This window comes from Balaenoptera borealis, assembly GCF_965194805.1.
Source record: "Balaenoptera borealis genome assembly, chromosome: 15".
Classification (NCBI taxonomy): domain Eukaryota; kingdom Metazoa; phylum Chordata; class Mammalia; order Artiodactyla; family Balaenopteridae; genus Balaenoptera; species Balaenoptera borealis.
In genome coordinates, this window is record NC_138871.1 from 44,674,423 (window position 1) to 44,693,356 (window position 18,934).

General features: G+C 35.8%; 1 long non-coding RNA gene across 1 annotated transcript in view; it reads left to right on the forward strand.

The window, feature by feature from the left end:
• Positions 1-10,158, forward strand: part of LOC309612529 — a 300,182-nt gene extending 290,024 nt beyond the window's left edge. The window contains exons 2-3 of the long non-coding RNA XR_014235252.1: positions 1-9,752; positions 10,069-10,158. The exon at positions 1-9,752 is cut by the window's left edge and continues 18,328 nt beyond it. This is a non-coding gene — a long non-coding RNA (uncharacterized lncRNA). The remainder of the gene's footprint in view (positions 9,753-10,068) is intronic.
• Positions 10,159-18,934: the final 8,776 nt, after the last annotated feature.

Here is an 18,934-nt window from a genome sequence, read left to right on the forward strand (position 1 = left end):
TCTACAGCTCCCCAAATTTGAGGGGCCCTCCTGCAACATTAAGATGTTAAAATTCCTTTGTCCAAGAAAAGAGCATCTCCAAAGTGAAATAAGCAGGGAGTAGACACAGCAGAGTTATACAGGCCTCCTGAGTAAATATGTAGTTGCAGGATGGTGATCGCAAAAGAGAAGCAACAGCATGAGGGTCCTGGACAACCAAGGAACAAGCTGTTTAAAATCCTGGTGTCACATGGCACATCAGAACAAATTGCAAAGGAGGTAATCCACTGAGTTCCAGGTTTCCTATATCTAAAATAAGGCAACTGCTTCGATGCAGGCATGTTGGCTAACGTACTATCAAGTAAGAGAAAGAGCCACGTTTGGATCCTTATTTAACCAATTCCAGGCTCTGTAACTGAGACAGTACAACTCCTGTGAGCTTCAGAAAGGAGGGGACTAAATTAGAAATTTTTCACAAGGTCCCTTCCAACTCTAAGATCTAGAATCCCAATGCACAAAGGAGAACATATTATGACAGAAGAAAACACTTATCAAACAGTTCATCACAAAATGTTCTGGAAGAAACAGAATTAAAGCAAAAAACCTTTAATTCAGGAATTTTCATCTGTGACTTTTTTTTTCCTTTTGGACTAAATTGTGGTTTAAATAGCTAAGCCAAATGAATGGAAGCGAAACCAAAACACCACACACCAGCAGCATTCTTATTTTTGTGGGGAGAGAAAGCAAATATGTGCTATTTGATCATGTAGGAAAGCTCAATCTACAAAGCCTCCACAGACAAAGTTCCATTAAATCAATAGGGGTTCTGCCCAGTGCCCAGGGAAACCCATCAAGAGGAGCCAAAACATTTCTTTTTTTCAAAAAGCTATCAACTTAACATTACAAATCATTTGCTGTTCTCAGGAGAATTGCCTAGTATTGCGAAACTTGATAATTACTGATTCATGACTGATTTAGGAAAAACATCGGCTTAAGTAATCAGGCCAGAGTACTGCTGCTGACCGCAATGCTGGCAGGAAACCTATCCTTTCTTTCATCATTCCTTTCATGAATGTTTAACATTCTACAAAATTTAGCTTTTAGCATATTAATAGTGGTTTGATTCTTCCAAAAGTTGGGAATACAGAACATAATAATTAGGTGCTATCAAGCACCTATATTTTCTCTGAATTTTATTCAAGTGTCATTAACCAGAAACCCAGGAAGTTATGAGAAAATGATTTCAGAAATCAGACTTGGTAAGATATGGATTGTTTTCTGTAACATATCAGATCTCAGACTCTTTGAAAGGACTCTACAAACACATAAACATCTCTTCTATAAACTTACAGTATGTTCTATATAAACTAGCAGGAAGAATTTAATTAATGTTTTGAGCCGACCCACACACCACAAACAACACATACCTACGTTAGGGTAATGCATGCTTCTCTCATATAAGCTTTGCTAAACAAGCACTTCATTTGGCAAGCAGATAAGAAACACATCAGAGTATATTCATCTGTACATGCCTCTGGGAAGATGTTTTCTATAAGGATAAGTGAATCTCATATCTGCAGAGAGAAAGTTATTCCCTCTCTGCTGGAATTGTTTTTCTGCTTAAAATTAAGAAATTAAGAATATTTTCTTTTCTGCAAAGGAATTACAGAGGAATTCAAGCCAAAATACTGTCCTACAGATTGAAAAAGACTGCTTCTAAAACCATATCAAATTTTCTTTTCAGATCTTTCCTTTTCTGAGAGTCTCCTTTCCAAGTAAACATGCTTTTGTTAGTGAAAGGCAAACCCTTGTCATCAACTTAGTTTCTACTATCAGTCCCTAAATGCACATATCACTAAAATATCTGAATTATAAGTCTATTCACTAAGACACATCATTGGTGTTCTTGGAGGGAAAAAGTCAAGTATTTAAAAAGCAGAAAATTCAAGTAAACATTTTAGCAGAGCTGTGGTAAATTAGTACCCTTATAGATTGCTGGTGTACAAATTGGTAGAACTCTGTTACAAGCAACTTGACAATATATATTAAGGTTTTAAATGTTTATACCCTGGATCCAAAAAGTCCATTTTGGGAAATGTATCATTAAGAAAAAAAATCAAGACTAAAATAAAGCTTCATGCACAAAGATATTTACTATCATTTATAACAGAAAAGCATAGAAACAACTTATATGTCAAACATATAGGACAATGGTTAAGGAAAAATTAATATAACCTCTCAACAGAATACTATGCAATCCATGATAAATATTTATGAGGATTGGTAATAACATGAAAATGCTTATATTAAATTTAAAAGTAGAAGACAAACATATTATATATTATAGATAGACAGATATTAAACATTTGCTTTTAGCTATGCTTATAAAAATAAACAATAAATCCCTACAGGTAAAAAAAGATGAAAGGAAATACTGGGTAAATTTTTTTTCTCCCTTCTCCTTTTACATATTTTCCAAATTTTCTTCAATGAGCTCCTTAAGGAAACATTTTAAATAAAATAAGAGAAATTCTAAGCAGACACAGATTAGAACTGATGCTCAGTATTCCTGACCAAAATTAGGTTAGGCCTGAGAGAGGCCAGAGGTAAAGAAGGGATTTTGATGGCATTAATGTTTTGAATTAATTCATTCAATGAATAGTTATATAAACTGACTGTGGGAGGAAGGAAGACAATCCTAGAAATCATAGTTAAACCAAAAGAATCATCTAGGCCACATTGTGCAGCAGCAGGAAGAATGAATCCTGGGGAGACCGAGATGTAATTTAAGAGCTGGAATAATAGAACAGCAGAGAATTCATAGGAAGAGAAACTTTCAACAAGGCAGAGAAGATCAGAAATGTTGATGCTGCAGAGATGCAGTGAGGTCAAGGAAAACAAGGAGAGGGGAAAAGTCCCTGGATTTAACGAGTTAAAGGCTAACTGAGAAACGAAGGCGAGAAATCAAATTCCAGAGGATGACTGGTGAGGAAAAGGAGGCAGTGGTGCAAAGGGAGGTGAGAAGGGGCAGCAGATTAGACCCAGGGCCCTTTGTTTTGTCCTTTACATAGTAGGGGAGACCAGTGTGAGTTTGGAGGCAAGGTGGGGAAAGGCTGACCATGAGAGACAGAAGATTCAAAGCACTGAAATAGCCCAGATCCATCCTGCCCCTTGTCTGTCCTCAGTGGTCAGAGGCTGCCTACAAACCTGCATCTGGCACAGAAGTGCACCTCAAACTGGTTCTAAGTACCTCTGGGACCCTATGTCTAAACCATCCCTTGACATAAATCGTCTCTTCTAATCAAACCATGCTTGTGCTACTTCACGCCTGTGTTCACATGACTCTTCCCTCCCCTGGGACTATTCCTTCTCTGCCTCATTCAGGGGTCCTCCTCCTCTGCTACTCGTAAATGTCAGGTTCTAGGGTCCATCCGTGGTCCTTGTATTAGTCTCCAAGGACTGCCATAACCAAGTGCCACAAACTAGGTGGATTAAAACAATATAAGTATATTTCCTCACAATTCTGGAGATGAGAAGTACAAAATCAAAATGTCATCAGGACCTTGCTATCTCTGAAGGCGCTAGGGGAGGTCCTTTCTTACCTCTTCCTAGTTTCTGGTAGTTGGTGGCAATCCTCGGCATTCTTTGGTTTATATACGCATGACTCCAATCTCTGCCTTTGTCTTCACATGGCCTTCTGCACTGTGTATCTGCGTTTCTGTTTTCTTAGAAGGACACCAGTCATTGGATTAGGGCCCATTCTAATCCAGGTTGGCTTCATCTTAACTAATTATATCTGCAAAGACCCTATTGCCAAACAAGGTTACATTCTGAGATTTTGGGTTGACATGAATTTGCCAGGAGGGGGACACTATTCAATCCAGTACAATCCTCATCCATTCCTCAGACAGTGGCCATTCCAGTGTGGTCTCATTTACCTCCAACCCATCTACTCATTGCTCAAGACTCTACAACCTGTATCCCCGACCTCAATCTCAGCCTCACTCTGCAGGCCCATATTTCCCATTGCTCACTGGATGTGGTTGAGCATGAAATTCACAGACCCTTGAAACAAAACATGTAGACTTCCAAAAGTGAACCCATAGTGCCTCCAGTGGTTTCTGTTTTAATTCATGATAAGTCCATCTCATCTCCCAAGTGAAAAGCTTTGGCATTTTCTTCAACTTTCTCTTCTCCCTAACCACCTCCCACTACACCTGATCAGACAATAGAGCCTATGTGTTCCATCTCACAACCTTCACTCAAATCTGACTTCTCCTTTCCACCTTCACTGCTTAAGACCTTAGCTTGGGCTCTCAACATTTCCTTAGACTACTCAGGTAACAAAAAGGTTCAACTCAGAAAAAGATTATAGAGCACCTACTGTGTGATAGTGCTAAGCACATCAAGAGGGATTAAACACAACTTTGCCCTTGTGTAGCTTTCAGTCTCAGCTGGTCTCTCCACCACCAGGCTTAATGCATTTTCTTGTAAGAAACCAAATCTGATAATGTCAGGCTGTGGCTTACACCTCTCTTTTGACTCCCCTTTTCCTACAAGTTAAAAAGCAAGTTCTTCTCTAGTCTTAGAAGACATTTCACAATCTGCTTCCCCATGTGCCACACCCCTCACTCCCAGCCCTTTGTCACTGCCATGGTGGCTTCTTGCTCTTTCCAGATCTGTGTCTAGGAGGAGTGCTTTCTTTGATCTAATATGCCTCTCTTCCTCTGTGCCCTGCAAGCCCCTACCTACTGTTAAAGTTCAGTCCAAATAACCCCTCCTTGCTTACATTAGAATCCAACAGTCCCTGTGCCCTCACAGGACTTTGTTCCAATCCCTACATGAGTGCATTTACCACACTGTGTCGAAATTTATCTATTCACCTGTCTGTCTCCATCACTAGACCGTGAGCACACAGAAGACCACTGCCAGGTAGTACTTATTATCTCAGTCTGAATTAATGTGATTATAAATGCACCCAGCCCTCTGCTTATCTGAATCCTACCTAAGGTTCTGGGCTTGACTCAATCCCAGCCCCTTCCCCAGACTTTTTTGGGCCACTCATTCCAGGCTAGGATCATCTCCCTCCTCTGAATAGCCACACCGCTTACCTTCTGTATCACCAGCTTGGCATTCACAACATGGCACTTTGAGCTATTAAATGTCCCTGTTTTCCTTTCCGATAGACTTCAAAGCTTCTTTTCCAAAGCTTAGCTCAATACTTTGCATTAGAGTAAGTGTTCCTTAATATTTTCTGATTGGTAAATCTTTTAGCAGATGGAATTTTAGAGGAAATGAGAAGGAGTAAGATCCAGGACAGGTGGTGATTTTACCTTATAGAAAGATAGAGTATATTAACTCCCATGAAACTAGAAGGATTAAAAAAGAAAATACAGGAAAATGACAGAGGAGAATACAGAAGTGCTGAATAAGATACCCTCAATCTTATAAAAATAATCACAAAAAAATAATATACTAAGCTAAGTATGCACACAAATGTTAAATGCAGCCACATAAAAACAGTTCAGAATTTACCATCTATGGGTAAAGAGACAGCAAGACTATGAATAACTATATACAGTGGAACACATCATATACACATTTAACTTATGTAAAGTTGCCTCTACAGGCTTAATAGAAAAAGAGAGGGTTAGATAAAAAGAATTATAAAGTGTGGACAATTCTGCCCACTATTCCATTACAGGAGCAAAAGATGCCGAGTCAGTCAGACCCACTTGTCGTGCACCCCTCATAGTATAAGCAGCTCATAACGCTGAGACTAACTGCTGGGTTTGAAGATAAACTCGAGCCAGTTTCTTCAGTGATCTGTTTGTATAATAAAGGAAATACTAACTGTACAGAACTTGCTAAGAAAGAGAGTGTGTGTCAGTATACAGTGTAGCAGTTATTTGTGACTATATGTACTGAAATCTATAGGTGATTTAAGAGAGTTTCAAGGATATTGACTTCACATACTTTTTACATAGTGTATTAACTTTGGCACCTAATGCCCAAGTATGGTGTGACTCCTCTGCTTAAGTCAAATATTCTCTACTGATTCTTGACCCCCATTAGGAGCTCTTGTAGTACTTGCTATTTATACCGCTTATTTTGATATTTAGTCATATGCTGTCTTATGCCACCATTTAACTGTCGAACATTCAGATATAAATATGATCACCTCACCAAGACTGTGAGTAAGCTGGTGAGAGTAATCACATCTTAAAGCTTTTACACCCCACAATGCATGTGGCACAGTATTAAGGACGAAACAAAAGTGCTTAATTATTGAAGAGCCATTTAATCAATGTTACTTTCTCTATAATCAAACTCAGAGTCTAAAAGGAATAACTCAACTAAATGTATGAGTTTCATATTCTCTATTGTGCTTTCTAGGGTACACTTATAGCTGTAAAATGACTGTCATGAGGAGAAAGGCCCTTGCTTGTCCCAAAATTATTCATTAAATTATTTGACTGTTATATATTCAATTGAGAAGGCTTGGAGAGACCAGTATAAAGGGTAATAAAGAAAACTATTATCATCAGCATTTTTTCTAGAAAGATAATAAAAAGTCATTTTGGGAAGAAGGGCTGCCTTTATTAGTGGCCTGGGAAGGAACATCAAATCAAGCTAAGACCGACCCACTCCTTTAGAGAAAATAGAAAACAGAGCAAAATCTCCCAGGATTAATCAACAAAATATAGATACATAAAGAGATTATCAACATTTCTTCATGTTTAACTAAATTATCATGTATCATCTCTAATTTAAAAATAACATTTTAAAAGAAAAATGAGCCTTTTGCTACTGATTTCTAACATACTATTTCCTTAAATCCTTTCATCGTATTAATATAGCTCTGTCCACAGGCAGCAAGGACTCGAAGATTGAACAATTATTGAGTGTCATGGGATTATAAAGATAAGCTATTTGGATAATTTAAACTAAAAAAATAACTCGCCTTTATCTCCAGGGTCGGTTTTGGGGCCTGAGTTATTCAGATAATTTGGCCAACTTACACTTCATATCACCAGAGTAGACATTCTAAATGCGCTTCCTAACACTAGAAAGGTATTTCAAACTGTTTTCAACTTGTCCTGTGATGAGGAGATATAAGGTTAAATATCATCCCAGTTAAAAAGTAAGTTTGCTGCTATTTTTTTTTCCTTTTTTTGCAGCTATTTTTAGTGGATTGGTCAGCTAGCTCCTTTTAACTCTTCTCAAAGTTTTTTGACATTAAAACAAATAAATTCATTCTGTTTTTTCAAGCATAAATGATATGCAATAAGCCTCAGAGAACAGAGGTTACTCATTCTGGTTATGTTTTACTTTCTTACAAACACATACTCATGCTCAATTGAACTGCCTCCAAGTGATTTTTAAGTATTAAAGGTGAACACAGCCCTCCTTTTTCAAAGATATTTTGGGCAACTGTTGTGAAACAAAATGCAAATCATTTTAGAAAAAACAACTGATGTTAAATAAAAAAGCGCTAGTCAAGAAATCACCTAAAGTTTAAGTTCACATAAAAACAAACTAAAATTAATGATGGGTAAGCACCTCATAACCTTGAACAGGAAAAACATTCAGAACTCTTGACAACAGGTTCAAGTTTCCTGACCTGCTGGACAACCTTCCCTTTCCACATCTTTCCGAGATTCCATCAGGTCCTGTTTTTCTCTCTACAATAAATTGTCATTTATCTAGAATGCAATGAACCAGAAAGTCAAAATAAACAGACTGATGTTTTCCTATGCTCCGTTAACATGCAGGTGTTTGTTGCATGCCTACTATGTTCCTAACACTGTTTCATTTGCTGCGGGCATATGAAATATGTCACAAATGTTGCTTAGAATTGTGTAACTTCTCTTTTATGAGGAAAAACTAACAAGTAAACAAGCTTTCAGAAAGGTAGTCCATAAAGCAACTTGCAACATGTCAAAAAGGTAATTCTGATTCCATCTCTAACTGCCTTATTCATCTATAACCACGAGGCAATAACAGTACATGCTCTGACAGCAAGAGGAAAACACTCTAAAATCAGAAATCTCTAAAGAGAGTCAAGTCTTTTCCATATACTTTTAGTTTCAAATGTATTTCTATTATTTGATTTTAAAATGTGACTAGTAATTCATATGTCCTATTAATAAAAATAACCTATTATCTTACATTATAAATAAATGGGGATTGAAGTCTCTTCTTATCCTAAGCAAGACCCACCGTGAGATTTTGAAAGGTCAACCAATCATTGCCAAATGATTGAGATTGTGTCCATAATGCAAATTTGTGTTATTCCCACACAGATCTGTAGCCATGTGAGCTACAAGTTGCAATTAGAAGTTTAATTTTACTTCTCTAGTTTGCATGAAAATTATTCTACAGATACAGGGAGTTTAATTAGAAATCATGATCTAATCTATGAAGAAGATCCTAGTACTCTTCCACAGAGGCTATTCATGAGGCTATTCACTTTCCCCACCCTCATAGTACACATCCCTGGGGAAATAAGAGAGTTCCATTTTTCCCTTCCAAATTAATGTGTGTCTGTTTCTAATTTTCTACCAGACCACCAATAATTGTGTCACAATGGGGAATTCAATATATGCAAAATTCTAACTTTAGAAAAGCAGAAAGAATACATACATGAGGACAGCAAAAATGTTAATTCCCCAGGGTTTCCTGTTTTAATGCCTTATTTTAGAGTATCCTGGGAATTTCTGAGGAAAAAAGATATCTTCCACAGTAAGCACTGGCAAATAAAACCAAAGAATTAAAGGTCTTCCTTTTTCCAAGAATACAAAGGAAATTAAGATACTTTTAAAAACACAAAGCCATTCATTTTCATAATTGGTTTTCCATATTAGACAGCTAATAAGTATGATTATAACTTCTATTCAAACACAACTTCTATTCATTGGTGATAATAACTTTGGCCTTTATTATTTCATATTTCTATTTTTTGAAAAATTACCTAGATGTTGGGATAAGTTAACTATCTGAGAGAAAAACAGAATTAATTTCTAGCTTTCATGTTTCAAGATAAATTCTACATGAATTATATATTTAAATATTTAAAACATAGTATTACCAAATAAAAATAAATGTGAATATTTGAGTATTCTTGAACTGGAGCAGGACTTCCTACATTTAACACAAAAACCAAAACCCATACTAGGAAATGTTGATAGATTTGATGACATCAAAACTTTAAATTTTTGGATTTATAATTCCAGAAATATGGTGTACAAGTAATGTTTCTGTACAAAATACCTATAAATTCTGAATAAAACATTTAAAAATCTTCTAGAAGCATAGCTTAGATGGCAAGAAAATAAGGGAATTCTTCAGAGGCAAAAATGACTTAAAAGATAGAATCCAAAAAGGTAATCAAGCACTAACGTGCACAGTTGCTTGGTAGCATTTGCTGACAGTTGCTGATTTCTGGTAGTTTGGAGATTTTGATTTTGACAAGGAACAGGAGACAAGGTCAATTTACACAGAAATTAAGATTAAGACACTTCCACAAAACTGAAATCATGAAAGGAGACATTCTCAGGGAAAAAGGTAAACTGAAAAAACAAACATCAAAACAAAAACTTTTCTCCCTACCCCACAGAAGGAGGGATCTGGATTCCAGACTCTGGATTCTGGATAAAGGTAAAAAAGAAGAGAATGTCTGAAAACTCATAACCTCAAATCAATTTTCATTTGCTTTGGTAGCAGAATTCACATTATCTATGCAGCCTGAAAAAAAAATATTAAAGATTAAGGTAGGGCTTCCCCGGTGGCGCAGTGGTTGAGAATCTGCCTGCCAATGCAGGGGATGCGGGTTCGAGCCCTGGTCTGGGAGGATCCCACATGCCGCGGAGCAACTGGGCCCGTGAGCCACAATTGCTGAGCCTGCGCGTCTGGAGCCTGTGCTCCGCAACAAGAGAAGGCCGAGACACTGAGAGGCCCGCGCACCGCAATGAAGAGTGGCCCCTGCTCTCTGCAACTAGAGAAAGCCCTCGCACAGAAACGAAGACCCAACACACCCAAAAATAAATAAATAAATAAATAAATTTTTTAAAAAAGAAAAAGATTAAGGTAGACTAAAGTAGCTCTTGATTTTATAGTGTCCCTTTGGCTTGCAGAAGCAGATGAAAATTCTATCTATAGAGGTGTTACCTTTGGGACTTCCCTGGTGGTCCAGTGGTTAAGACTCCATGCTTCTACTGCAGAGGGCATGGGTTCCATCCCTGGTTGGGGCACTAAGATCCTGCATGCCATGAAGACAAAAAAAAACCCAGTTACCTTTAATCCAGGCCTCATAGTCTTTCCACAGAGAGAGTTCCAATGGTTGTGAGCTCACAAATAAAAATCACAAAACACATAAGGAACCAACCCACCATGAACAAGAGTCAGCAGAATAACCAAGAAATTCAAACTTCAGAAATTGTTGGTATTGGAATTGTCAGATATTGAATTTTTTAACATATGAGCTTAATGTGTTTAAAGAAAAAAACATATTGAAAATTATAAGTAAGAGATTATAAAAAATGGACAGGGTTTTTCAAAAGTAAAATGTTACTTCTAGGAATGAAAACTATAATAATTAAGATTAGAAACTCAATTGTCAGGTTAATCGTCAAATTACAGCTGAAGAGAGAAGCCATGAACCAGAAGATAAAGCTGAGTACCCATATGCAGCAAAGGGAATCAAAGGTTGACATAAAAAAGAGGTCAAAGGACTTGGAAGGGAGAGAGAGCTGTTTAATAGGACAGGCAAAAGAGATAATCAAGAGTATGAGGAGATGCAAGAGAATTGCTAGAATTATGGAAAGGCATAAATCCTCAGATTCATGAGTCACAATAATGCCAAGAAGGACAAATGAAAATAAATCCCTACCTACACACATCATGAAAAACTGTAGCACAACTGAATTAAAGAGGTCTTAAAAGAAGCCAGAGAGAAAAGAGAGATTATCTACAAATGAGCAATTTAAATGACTGCTGACATCTTGAGAGTAACCATGGAAGGCAGAAGGTTATAGAATAATACCTTCATTATGTCAAAGGATAATAACCCTCAGCCTGGAATTGTATACCCAGCAAAAGTATCTTTCAAGATAAGCATGATGAAGATATTTCAGAAAAACAGAAAAGGAGAGAGTTTACCACCAACAGATGCTTACTAAAGGAGCTTCTAAAGGAAGCACTCTAGGACAAAGCTCCAAAGAAAAATAAGAAATGCAAGATGAAATACTGAGAGAAAATATAGTAAACATATTGGCAAATTCCATAAACACTGACTGCAATGATAACAATGTGTAATTTGTAGCATTTTAAAAAGACAGAATAGACAAAAATAATAGTACAGAATATGGTTATCAAAGTTAAAGTGTTCTAAGGTCCTTGTATTGTTCAAGAGAGTAAAGAGGTAATTACCTTTAAACATTGTTAAGTTAAACATGCATGCTAAAAATTTTAAGTAACCACAAAATTAATAGAAATAGTAAGCACAATTAAAAACTAGAAGAAAAAGTAGAATGGGGAAAAAAAAAAAACAGGCTAATACAAACCAATCCAAAAGAAAGCAAAAAGGAACATACAGAAAACTAGACAGAGAAAATGAAAGTTAAGATGGTAGAGATAAATTCAAAAGGAATAATAATCACTATAAATGAAAAATTGCTAACACAAAGAAAACCAAAAGACTGGAGGCATTACTATACAATGATAAGAGAGATGATCAGTTTTCATATAGAAAAAAATGAAATTGAGTCAGCACCTGTATCAGTTAACTATTGTCACAGAACAAACCACCTCAAACTTAGTGGCTTAAAGCAGCAATGGTTTATCACTGATATGTCTATGAGTCATCTGGGATTCAGTTGACATCAACTGGGCTCAGCTCATGCTGCTTGACTGAGGTAGCTCTCCTTCTCTTGGGACTAGTGGACTAGCACAGACATGTTCTTCAAATAGCATTGGAAGAAGGAGAAACACACAAAGCCTCTTAAGGCCTAGGCTTGGAACTGATGTCTCTTCTGCACATTCTGGTGGCCAAAACAAGCTGCATGACTGATTCCCAAGTCAAGAGCTGGGGAAATACCATCTGACTTTGTCCAAGGAACTTGAAGCCACATAACAAAGGGGATATAGGGAGGGGTAAAGAAATGGGACCAATAATGCAACCTACCACAGCATGTGAAAGCATTCACAAAAATCAATTTCAGATGTTACCATTAAAGGGAAGCAGTGGGTAAAAGTCACAGATGGAGGGAAGGCATTTTCACACATAAAACCAACTTAACATCAGTATCCAGAATATATAAAGAACCCCCCTTGGAATGAAAAAAGAAAGGAGGAAGGAGGGAAAGCAGAAGGGAAGGAGGGAGGGAGGGAGAAAAGGAAAGAAGAAAGAAAAAGAATAATGAAAGGATAGACAACCCAATAGAAAAAAATGTTCAAACGATATGAAAAGGCATTCTGCCAGTAATCTTACGAAAAAGATCTCACCTCATAAGTAATAAGAGAAATGCAAAATAAAACCTCAATGAGGTAACATTTTACAGCCACTAGTAGTTTTAAAGTCTGATAATACCAAACGTTAACAATAATCTGGAGCAACAGAAACTCTTAAACACTGCTGGTGGGAGTATAAAATGGTACAAACCATTTGGAAGACAATTTGGCTTTTTTTAAAGCAGAAAATATGCCTACCTTACAACCCAGCAATTCTAATATTAAGAATACATTTTTTTGCACATAAGCACCAGGAGATATGTACAAGGTTTATGGTGGCATTTTTTTTTTGTAATATCAAAAACTGGAAACAACAGAGGAATGAATAAATAAATTGTGATATGGCCATAGAGAAGAATACCATACATGCATTAAAAAGGAAGCATCAACACTGATGCTTCTCAATGAATAACGTTTAGTTTTTTTTTAAAAAAAGGAAGCTACAAAAGGATTCATGAAGTATGATTTTAGTTCTAAATCATGCCAAAAATATGCAAAATTAAATAATATTTTATTTAGGAATTGTCCATATGTGATAAAAATATAAAGAAAATAACAAAATTAAGGAAATCTTTTACCTCCAGAGAGAAGGAGAAATATGATAGGAGCTCATACAAGCTTTAAAAGTTTTGGAAATGTACTATTCTTAAACTGGGATGTGAGTACAGGATTACTTGTTTTATTTTTATTATTCTTCAAACAGTATATGTATGGTATTTACATGTTCATTTGTACAAATGATATATTTAATTTTAAAAATAAAAGTTAAAGGTTTAAACTGTATGTCAAAAATGTCACAAACATTAAAAGGCAAATGACAAAGTAAAAAAATCTTGTATGTATTATAATAGACAAAAGTTATAACATTTTAAAAATCCTACAAATAGATTTAATACAAAAATAGGCTAAACACTGAAACAGACATTCCATTAAAAAATTATAGATGTACACGTAAATACATTAAAAACGCATTTCAACCTCACTAGTAATTAATGAAATAGAAATCAGAGCAACCGTGTGATGCCATTTTCAACTGTGAAAACATCAAAAATTAAAAAGAAAAGGATAGTAAGGAATAAAAGATCATTCATATTCAACAGGAGAGACTATATATTGATGTACTATTTTGTGGGAACAATTTGGCAACAGATATCAAAAGCCTTATTGTGTGCTTATCCTTTAACCTAGGAATCATGCCTCTAGAAATTCATCCTAAGAAAATAAACAACCAAATGCATAAGATTTATGTATAAGGATTTATGATTAGTAAACTCTTTATAATAATAATATAAACTTGGAAACAATTTAAATGTCCAATAATTAGGGATTGGCTAAATAAATTATAGCAATCTACACAGCATCACCTTAAGCAACCATTAGATGATAGCACAGATACCTAACTGTGAATAGGAAAATGGTTGATAATAATATTAAATAGGGGAAAGAACAATTGCAATATAAGTAGGCATAGTGTGACCCCATTTTATACACATATTATATATATATTAATATATATGTGTGTGTATGTATATAGATAGAGAGATATTAAAAGATATCCAACAGAATGAAAATGTTAACACTTGTTACCACTGGGTGTAGGATCTGAGGTAATTTTATATCTTCTTGCTTGTCATTATTTTCTGTAAGAATCATGTATAATGAATAAGTTTTTTAAAAATTTAAATGTATTACTTAGAAAAATTATATTGTGTGTAAACAGTACCCGAGATAATAAAATTATAACTTCTTTAAACTTCACATTTTTCTTTATGGTGAATCTGGCAGTTTTCAAAGGGAAGATGCTGAGGCTCAAGAAGAAGTACTGTGGAATCCAACCAAGACTATTCAACTACAGACAATAGAAGTCTCTAGTGAAATGATTTTTATATGCCCTATTGTAATGTGGCCACAATTTAATACAACAAAGTAAGGAAGTCATAATAATTAAAATCAAATATCAGGGGGAAAATTAGAAAATCTGCAGAATTTTAAAAATTTTTGAAAAAGTTATCTAGAGTTTGGCAATGGTATACATTACATATGAGAACCCTACATATAGGATGAGAAATTTTTTAGGTTATAAATTGTTTATACATTGTGCTTCCATTATGGGAGTTTGATGTATCCCTTGACATTATACAGTTAATAATGTAATGAGAAGAAAAACAAAAGGAACCTAAGAGACCATGGGGATTAGCAACAGGACCTAGGGACTTTCACCTCTAGTTCATTGTTTGGACTTTAGCCTACATCAACAAATGACTAAGAATTATAACCTACACTTCATTCCCAGTGGTTACATGGTCCCCCTTGCCTGGAGAAAAAGTATTCAATCCGAAGAGCAACCTACTGAGGTGGCACTGTTACTAGGACTCTGCAAACACTGTAGAAATTAAAGCTTAATCCTGATTTTTACTTATTCTCTAAATAATTACACATGTATTAAAAGAGGACATGAGAAAGTAAAGAATTCAGGATACAAGTAGCTTAAATTTCAAGTAAAATTATCCAGTCTAACTTTCACAAAAGTGCTGATAAGTTTTCATTAACACTAAACCATGCTGTAATTAGAAGACAAACTTGATGAATCCAAAAATATTTTAAATTTCACTTCAAATTTGATGCCCTAGCATCAAAAGTCCAAGATTTCCGTTACATTTAAAGCATGGTTTAAACCTCTCAATGAGTGCCTCCCAGTAAGTACCCCCAACTCATATATTTTATATTTTCATGGCAAAATATTTTCCCAATAGAGTTAAGAGTTTTCTATCAGATAATGAACAACTATGCCGCAACTTGCTAACAAATGTTCTTTACGGTGAAGACCCAGTTAGTTGTGTCTGTTTGACTCATGCTGGCTTTCATTCAGAAACTGAATTTATGTGGCAAGACCTGTTCTTTTCTAGAGATATGACTGGTGATTGAATAATGCTGAGTATACGTGGCTAAGATCCCAAAATCTGACAAATTGGATTACTGCTTGTAGATTTAAATTCCAGCTGAGAGCATCTCACAGTTCCCAAGGGCCATAACAACTGTAATCATAAATGTTATTTATTCATGACTAAATAAGACAAAATTAGGTAGGGGGTTAGAGAGGCAGAGGTGGGAGGTTATTGGAAGGATAAATCTGTCAGCTATTTAGGTTAAATATAACATTCAGAAGCAGCTCTTTCAGATATAAAATGATTTGGCAAATTTCTAACAGGAGATTTTTTTTTCGGTAATTCTTACCAAATACAGAGGCCCAAATATCTTTTTACAGTAACATTATAGAGTGATAGCCCTCAAAAATTCACTTGTTTCAACCCCCTTTCCAACCCCAACTTCTGAAGAAAGTTTTACAATCAGAAAAGAATAGGAAAAAAGACAAAACCAACTAAAGCTACTTAAAAGAAATATGTTACTAAAACTAAGTAGATGCTGCCTGATCCCAGCTGTTGGCTTTTTATTTTTTCTCAAAATCACATTTCAGATTTGAAACGTGAAAATAAACTATGCTCAGAGTACCAGGTGCTCTTTAAAAATAAAATATTGCTGGAGTGGGGGGGAAGTAAGGGAGGACTTAATAGTCTGGGAAAAGCCTGTAATAAATAACTAAACCCTTTCCAGGCTTCTAGAAATTCTGAAGACCAGGGACCAGCCTGAAAACACAATTACCACAGGAGGATTCAATTAAACATACTCTAGGTTCTATGGGATAACATGACTCCATTTGGGTAATATAAATGCTTTGACAGCTGGGTTAAAAAAAAAAAAGGGATGATCTGTTCTTTAGCTACTCATGGATGGCTTTAGAATAGATGAGATTCCTGACTTTGGTTATGTGTACCACAAGCCCCATGCACACTGAGTATTTTAATGACAAATAAATCTTAAGCTGTTCGTATGACAACAGGTACTTGGATCATATAAGAAACTACACAAGGGGATTTTTATTGAATATTTCTACTTAACATTTCTTTTTCCCCATGGCCATAGTTAATTTAGACCCATCTCTTTCTTTTTTTTTTTTTTTTTTGTGGGAAGACTGTAGATTGACCCTTCCTTTCTTAAACAGTCAGTTTTCTGACAGTCATTCATATGTTCTAATAAGATTCTGATTATGGACAACCAGTGGATTTTTGAGTGGTTTAATGCTCTCCTGAGATGGAAAAGCAATAAAATACCTTAGGTAGAACAGCTATCTAAAATACACCAAGGTAATAATCCATTTTTTCTATATGTTAATAATAGCACAGACTCACTCTTGAAGAGACATGTGCTTGGTGGCCCTTTTCCTGGATGTGCCCCGGGCCAGCCATGGCCCCTAATAGTTCCCTTATGACCAAGAGCATTTGCCTTTAGACATATTTTCCTGTGAAGAGTTAAGTCTGTTTAGGTACCAAACAGATAAACAGTGAATAGAGTGTGTTGATTAGTTGAACAATGGACAGAAAGCTAAATGCTTCCTTAACAAGCAGGCCCAGATCAGTCGCAGGTCTCTAGATCTCAGCTTCCTCATCTGTACACTGCAGACAATAATAGGTCCTACCTCATAGCGTTGCTGGGAAGATTAATTCACACCTCACAAACAGCAAGACTCAAAAATCGTGTCCTATTGCTAGATCACAAAGGCACACAAAGCGAAAATTAAATTACTTAGTTGTAGGAACTTTTTGCTTTGTTGGTTTTCAAGAATATTCTTGACTCATTAACATTTGTTTAAAATTTAAGTGTGTGTTTCTCCCTTCAATAGTCTACTTCTCCAGTTTTCTTGATAAATTTCAAAGTAGAAGCTTTAAATACTTACACTGAGATTCTTTATCTAGGTATTATCTATTATGCAGAAATCAGGGCAGACCCAGATTTTTGTTGGTTTGAAATGTATACAATTTGGGGACCCTCTTTCTGAAAAAGAATATGAAATTATGAATGCAAAATTAGGTACAGGGTCTTAGAAATTTGAGATACAAAATTGGATATGGGGCTGTACAAGTGAGGGGGTTCTGAAGTTTCATTAACTTCAAGGTAAACCCACCTCTGATAGCAGTTTTAACATCAGAAGCACCATCTACTAATTTCATTTTTAATGCTTACAGCCTGAAAAAAAATAATTTGTGCTGAAAGAAACACAACATGGAACTTAGACTACAGATGGGCTGCTTTGCATAATATTATGAAAGCAGAATTCTTGTTACTTAAATAATTTTACATGTACAAAAGAGCCAAAGAAATCCTAGAACCAGTGTCTTTTATAATGTCAAGAATTCTTGTGTGAAATGAATAAGCTATTTTCAAAAATTAGATTCTTGTGACTTGCTTTGTTTATAGCAGTAACTATAGCTACTTTTAAGTTCTCTCAATTAGTCACTATGAGATAGAACTTTGTAGGAACTTATCAGATCTCAGATACACCATAATTCTTAAGTAGAAGACATTAGCCTTGATCATAAAAAAAAAAAAAACTCTTCTTTTTAGAGGAAACAGTTTTATCACCTAACATTATTTTCTTCACAATACTCTTGGAAAATAAAATTAGCATACATCAAGAGAGGTATATGATAGTAAACCTAGCATCTGTTATTGTAGCCAGCCTGTAATTCCAGACTAATCCTATACATTTAATGACAGACAAACTTTAAATGTTCCATAAATCGAAATAACTTCTTGACTTGACAGCAGCCACTGTCTCTACTTCATTATATTTTATTCACTCTTCAACCTGCTGCAGTCTGGTTTCTACTCCCACACCTCCCACTAAACTGCTCTCTTCAAGGTCAAATATGACCTCTGTTTCTAAATCCAGTTGACATTTTTCAGTTAGAGACAAATATACTTGAAACCCACTTATATAGCACCATGTAGCCCAGGTTGCTTAGTGTGGCAGACAAGGGCCTCCACACCCAACCCCAGGTTATCCCTCCAGCTTCAACTCCCTTTCTCACCCCTAATTGATCTCTTGACTCCATTTATACTGCAGTGCTTCCAGCTCCCTTGGAGGCTCTCTAAGCCTTAGTGAAGGGCCATTTCCTCCCTTGTCAGTGACTAACTTGATTTATCCACCAGGACTGCCTTAGATGTCCCTCCTTTGGGGAAACAAATCTTCCTTGGCCTCCCAAGTTGGGGCTAATTGCCTCTTCCTTGTACTCTCTGTGCTGCCCCATCACATTGCATTATAAATGCCTGCTTAGATGTTTGACACCCCTGCAGACTATAATATCCTTAGGGGCATGGTGGTAAACCAATGCTTAGTACACAGGGTGTGTTCTACAAATATTTGTAGAAAAACTGAGGGACTAATAAAATTTTTAAAAACAAACAATTCGTAAAATAAATACTACACATCCACACACACAAACCATCCAGATGATTTTACATGGATATTTGTCTTAGTTTTACTTTCTAGTCATAGGATTCAATTACAACAACCAAATGTATTTAATAGTTTCAAATAAAGTGCAAT